Here is a 6,446-nt window from a genome sequence, read left to right as displayed (position 1 = left end):
CTAGTGGCGGTTCGAAAAGAGCGCCAGACCAAGGCTGCGTCATGACCGGCCGCGACCCCGGCCACGGCAACACAAGAGCAAGAAGGCCTCGCGAAGACCACGGCCTCGGCCGATGGAGAGCAGCCTTAACAGGATGACGCCCCTAGGGCTGAAGGGGCCTCACCAGGCAACCAGGAGCTGGGGGCTCCGTCGTCTCCGGAGGCGCCTAACCCTTCGGAGGGCATGGACCTCATCAGCACAACTACCCTCATCGAGCATTCGGTGTATTTCGTCAGCACGGTGTTGCAGGATGCAAGGGCACGATACCCCATGCCTCAGAAGCTCTTGCTCGCACTATTGGTGGCCTCACAAAAGTTGTGACACTACTTTCAAGGTCACCCCATCATGGTCATCTAAGCCTACCCATTGGAAAGGGTACTCAGGAGCCCCAACTCAGCTGGAAGGGTTGCCAAATGGAACATCGAGTTGCAAGCGTTTCGGTTGGAATTCAGCACAACCAGGGTCGTCAAGGGAGCCGTGCTTGCAGATTTCATGGAAGAGTGGACTGAGGCCCCAGGGCTGGAGGCAGGCGAGGACCGGTCACTTTCCCCAGGAAGTGAGGCACTAGATGGTTGGGTCATGTACTTCGATGGAGCATTCTCACGACATGGCATGGGGGCTAGCGCGGTGCTTATATCCCCCACTCAGGACAAGCTCTATTACGCCGTGTAGCTATGTTTCCAGCATGGTGAGAAGGTCTCGAACAACATAGCAGAATATGAGGGCCCCATAGCAGGCTTGAAAGCTGCAGCAGCATTGGGGGTGAAGCGCCTCGTCATCAAGGGTGATTCACAACTCCTCGTCAACTTCTCCAACAAGGTGTACGAGCCAAAGGACGAGCACATGGAATCATATCTTGCTGAGGTGCGCAGGATGGAAAAGCAGTTTAGGGGGCTGGAGTTGCAGCATGTGCCCCGCGGCACTAACCAAGAGGCTGATGACATCGCCAGGAGGGCATCCAGGCGACTGCCTTAGGAGCCTGGCGTTTTCGAGGAGCGGCTCTTCAAGCCATCAGTAGAGCCATCACTGTCAAGCACAGCACAGCCTCGGGAGGAACTCCCTCAGCCACCTGCCACAGGAGCCCTGGCCTATGGCCCGACCTCGGGAGCACGCTTACTCCTAGCGCTGGATCCTTAGGAGGGATGTTGGACTACAGAATTCAAGGACTACCTGATGCAAGGGATGCTACCAGAGAAAGATGAGGACACGGAACGCGTGGCCCGGCAGGCCATGGCCTATTGCATCCAAGATGGAGAGCTCTACTGAAAGTGGCCAAATGATGTTTCCCTGCATTGCATCTCCAGGGAACAGGGGAAGGAGTTGCTGGCCGACATACACGGTGGAGATTGCAGACACCACTCGTCGTCACAGACCCTCGTTGGTAAGGCGTTTCGCAGCGGATTCTACTGGCCTACGGCACTCAACGACACTATCAGCTGAAGGCTTGCGAAGCCTGCCAATTCTATGCCAAGCAGATCCATCAGCCAGCTCAGGGCCTGCAGACCATCCCACTCTCATGACAGTTAGCGGTCTGGGGGCTTGATATCTTGGTCTCGTTTCCTCGAGCGCCTGGGGGCTACCGCTACCTTTATGTCGCCATCGACAAGTTCACCAAGTGGGCGAAGGTGGAAGCCGTTCGCTCCATCCCAGCTGGCTTTGTAGTCAAGTTCATCAAGGGCCTCGTGAGCCAATTCGGGGTCCATAATCGCATCATCACCGACAACGGTTCGCAGTTCACCAGCAATCTCTTCAAAACATATTGTGCTAACCTTGGAATGCAGATATTCTACGCTTTGGTGGCACACCCACGGAGTAACGGTCAAGCCAAACGCGCCAACGCAGAGGTCCTGAAAGTCCTCAAAACTAGGACCTCCAAGAAGAAGCTGGAAGCCTGCGGCAGGGGGTTGTACGACGAGCTCCAGTCCATGTTATGGCCCATCCGCACTACCGCCACCAAGTCGACTGGCGAGACCCCGTTCTTTCTCATCTATGGAGCAGAGGAGGTCCTCTCTCACGAGGTCAAGCGTTGTTCAGCACGGGTCCTAGCATTTGATGAAGAGCAACAGGACGCCATGCAGGGGATGGACCTCGTGCTGGTGGCGGAGCACCGTTGAGAAGCCGCACTACGGGTAGCAAGATACCAGCAGGCACTGCGGTGGTACCATTGTCGCAGCATCCGCCCTAGGACTCTTGAGGTGGGTGACCTCGAGCTCAGGCAGGTTCTCTCCAGGGAATGGCTGCACAAGCTGTCGCCCATATGGGAGGGCCCGTTCAAGGTTGTTCATGTTTCCAGGACTGGCACTGCACGCCTGGAGACTCAGGAGGGGGTGCCCATCCCAAACGCTTGGAACATTCAGCACCTCTGAAAGTTCTATCCTTGAAGAAAGGCCCAGTGCCTGTGAAGAAAGTCCCAATTCCTGTTAAAAAGGGCTAGTGCCTGTGAAGAAGGCCCGGTGCCTGTGAAGCTCGCCGCCCCAAGAAAGGCCCAATGCCTGAGAAGAAAGGCCCAGTGCCTATGAAGAAGGCCCGGTGCCTATGAAGCTCGCCGCCCCAAGAAAGGCCCGGTGCCTGTGAAGAAGACCCATCACCTGTGAAGCTCGCCGCCCGTGACACTCTCACGTAATAATAAGTTGGAGTTGTACATGCCCCGGAGTCTCCGGAGTGCCGCCCTTGGGCCTCGGGGGCTCCCGCCCACACCTAGTGGCAGCACTTAGCTCCGCACTTGTGAGAAGATGCCGAAGACTAGAATAGGTGCCGGACGCGGCTCTTCATTTGCTTTCTGCAGTTGGCTTATTCTCCCCTATTTGAACCCTTATTGGAGCTGCTTCTAGTGTTGTTTGCCATCCTCTGCCCCTGTTCTCTGTTTTCGGCCTTTGTTTGGCTCCCGCTCTCTCTCGCAAGCCTCGCGAGTGGACTTCACAGGCGCACTCGTGATCCCTTTCTCGCTTAGTTTTCGAGAGGCTCCCTCGCTCAAGTTCACAGCGGGAGCACCCCTCCCGGTCTTTGCCCCACGGGCATCGCAACACAAAGCGCTGAGCCTAAGCTGGCAACCCTCATGACCAAGGTTCAGAAACTATTCTCCCAACTAATCTTTGCACATCTTAAGACGCCCGGCGAGGCCTCGAGCAGGTACCTCGCGAGGCGAAAACTACAGCAAACGCCCAGAGCTAAGTTGTTCCTACACACAGGCACATAACCATGACACCATAACACGGCACAGGGATGATAAATGTAGTACGATAATTAGGGACCATAGTCTATTGCACGCCCCCACAGGGCTCCATACTTCTCTCTCTCTCAATGTAGGAAAAGGAGAACAACAAAATAAAAATGGCGCGCGCCTTGCGAAGGCTCGCGAGGAGGGATCCACATCGTCCTCCCGAGCTCAATCAGACTTCGCCTCGCACTTGACCGGGGTGCGGCAAAGGAACGACCCGCTACCACCTGCGAAGCGGGCGCGGCAGCGTGGTCGCTAATCACGGCCACCGCTGGTGGAGCTATCACCAGAGGAGGAGCCGTTGAAGCTCGGCGACCTGCAGACACCGCCAGGAGCGGGTTCGCCTTCGCCCTCATCATGACCGTCGCCAAGGCCGAGCACCTCGTCGCCGTCATCGTCTTTAGGGCAGTACCCAGCACGGCGGCCATCTTCTCTGAACACCCTCACATAGAGGGTAGCATCGCTATCGTACTTGAAGTGAAGGGTGCACCACCGGCCCAGGCCACGCGCGCGGGCAAACGTCTGCCACCCCCGGGCCAGGGCCATCTTCCCGGTGACGGAGATCCCTACCGCGACCCAGGAGGCCCTTCTGCAGTAGACGTCACCTGCAGCCAGAGCCCGCCAGGGCCAGTGGCCAACAGTTCGCTGGCAAAGAAGCGAGGGAGCTGGAGCCAGTTGTCGGCCGGGTTTTCCGACCACACAACTAACTTCGGCAACACCTCTGCTGAATGGAGGCGCGGTCGGGGAGGCCGCGCAGCCACTGCACGCCTTCGCTGACCAACTGGGCTGCCATGATACAGGCAGCCGCCACCGCGCGAAGGACCCCCAACGCGACCACGAGGAGCCACGGTGGGGGTCGTTGGATGCTTGCGGGGACGACCACAGCCGCGCTTGGGCTGAGGAGAGCCAGACCCTTCTTGGTGGTCCTTCCCCTTCACCGCGGCCGAGAACCTCTTCACGGGCGGCATGGGAAGTTGCAAGCAATTTGAGCGAGGAAGGAGAAGAAGGAGGCGGAGAAAGAAGAGATGGACAATGGGGGATTTCGCCCCCCCCCTCCCCATTTATAGCCCAAGGGAGCCAACCGACGGCCTCCACGATCACAAGTAATGATGACTCCTTTTGCAAGCAGCAAGGACTCGTCAAGTCGGGTAGTTGCTCAGGCAGCGTGGGGAAGCGGAGACGCCCACGTCCAATCAACCACCACGCCGCGACCAAGGCCGCAGGCTGTTGGGCCCCACGGCGCTCTGAACATGCCCTTCGGCTTTGCTGCTAAACCAAGTCCGAGCGCGCCTTGGGCCCGGGGGCTACTGTCAGCGTTCTAGGAACGTGGGTCCCCAGACTTGCCTGCCTATGGCCTGCGGCGTGGCTGAACCAGTGGCCCAGTACGGCCCATCTTCATCAACCCAAGTTAAAGACCCTCATGAGGGGCCAAGCCTCGCGGGGCTGACGATGCAAGGCCTCCTCGGGGGCGGCCTCACCAGGCAGGCTCGCGAGGAGGTGGAGAGATCAAGGCAAGGGGTACCTCACGAGGTACTCATGACGCAAGCCATGACGATCAAGCCAAGGCGGGCGCCAGCCTGTGCGGTGTCCTCGTTTCCTCTTTGGTGGAAAGGAGGCAAGCGCGGGCGCGGAGTACCGAGGCATCAAGCAAAAGTTTCCATGTTGGTGCAACGAGACCAAGACCAGCAGGAGGGCGGGACGAAGGTCACCGTGGAGCCCAAGACGGCGTCACCACCAGAGCCTTTGGTAGTCGAAGACCACCTTTAGTCAGGATAGCTTGTACTAGCTGTCCCCTTTCAGAATGGCCATTTTTGGCTCCCTTCCCGCTGAATATTTGGGAAGAGGACTAGGGCCTCTATATATAGAGATAGCCACCACAGTAGAGAGGCATCTGGTCTAGATCTGATCGAATCCTGGCTAAGTAGAACATCCACACCACCTTAAGAACACCTCTCGCGAGGCTATTCTTCCTCAGTACTGTTCATCATCAGCCCAAGAGGCAATCCACCACACCACATATATGAGTAGGGTATTACACCACAACATTGGCCCGAACATGTATAAACCTCGTGTCTCTTGTGTTGTTCATCGTGCTAGCTAAGAATCGCAGCAAGGTTTTGGGGCGTGTAGCGGTAGGGAGAAGATCTTCGTGCGCACCCCAGAGTTCGAACCTTAAGGGTTTGTCCGGAACCTGATATCCGACGAGATGACATGTATCTCAATTCCTATAGAGAAAGAGATGCCATTCTATGCATAGGATAGGAATTTTTCCATTGACTCTAGGCTAATGTACGGGTAATTTGCTCTAAAAACTACAGTAGTAACTAGTAGTGCTGGTACATGGTCGTACTCAGACACAGACACATACTAACTACTAGTACTACTACTTCTCACATGCTTGCCTGACACCGTCCTTCTCCTTCCTAGCTTTGTCGGCGACACCCCACCGTGCTTGGATCTCCGCCAACCTCTCTGCAGAAGCGCGTGCGTCCTCTTCTTTCTCGCTGCGGCGGGCCTCTCTTTTATTGAGTGCTTTCTAACTTTTCTGCTCCCTCTATGCGGCTTTGGCCATCTCTTGCTCTACCGCCCATTCGTCCTTGGCAGCTTCAAATTCCGCCCACATAGGTGTGAGGTCGCGAGCGGCAATGAACTCGGCAAGGCGGGATGCCATCGCTTCCCTACCATTTTGTGTGCGTCGTGGGTGGCGGGGAACACGACACGGCGGGTTGCCATCGCTCCCTCACTGGTTAGTGTGCGGCGCGGTGGCATGAACGATGCTTGGTGAGGGCTCTGGGGTGGAATGGCCGGACAACCGTATAGCGCATTGGTTTGTCAAGAGCTCAAGGACATAAGAAGAAGGAAATTTGGATTCCCCTGCAATCCTAGTCATTTATTACTGAGTAAAATGCATTGGCGGTCATCGAACTTGTCTTGATAGCTCACTGGCTCGGCGTATAGCTCCGAATTTATCTAGTTGACTAGTCAAACAGTCGGCATGTGCCTCACTGGCTCGTGTTCTTTATCTATCTATGCGGGCCAGATGCCCGTTGGGCCCACATGTCAGTAGCCCAATGCACCTGCAGTTAAGTCATTGAAGCTGCGTCCGCATTCACGCCCGACGTACCTACTCCGGTGCCAGCCGTCCATCCATCTACCGCGGCTCATTGCCATTCGCCCGCTATATTAACTT

Source organism: Triticum aestivum, chromosome 1B (genome assembly GCF_018294505.1).
Source record: "Triticum aestivum cultivar Chinese Spring chromosome 1B, IWGSC CS RefSeq v2.1, whole genome shotgun sequence".
NCBI classification, from domain to species: domain Eukaryota; kingdom Viridiplantae; phylum Streptophyta; class Magnoliopsida; order Poales; family Poaceae; genus Triticum; species Triticum aestivum.
The sequence above is the reverse complement of the archived record's forward strand: the minus strand, read 5'-3'. Positions refer to the sequence as shown.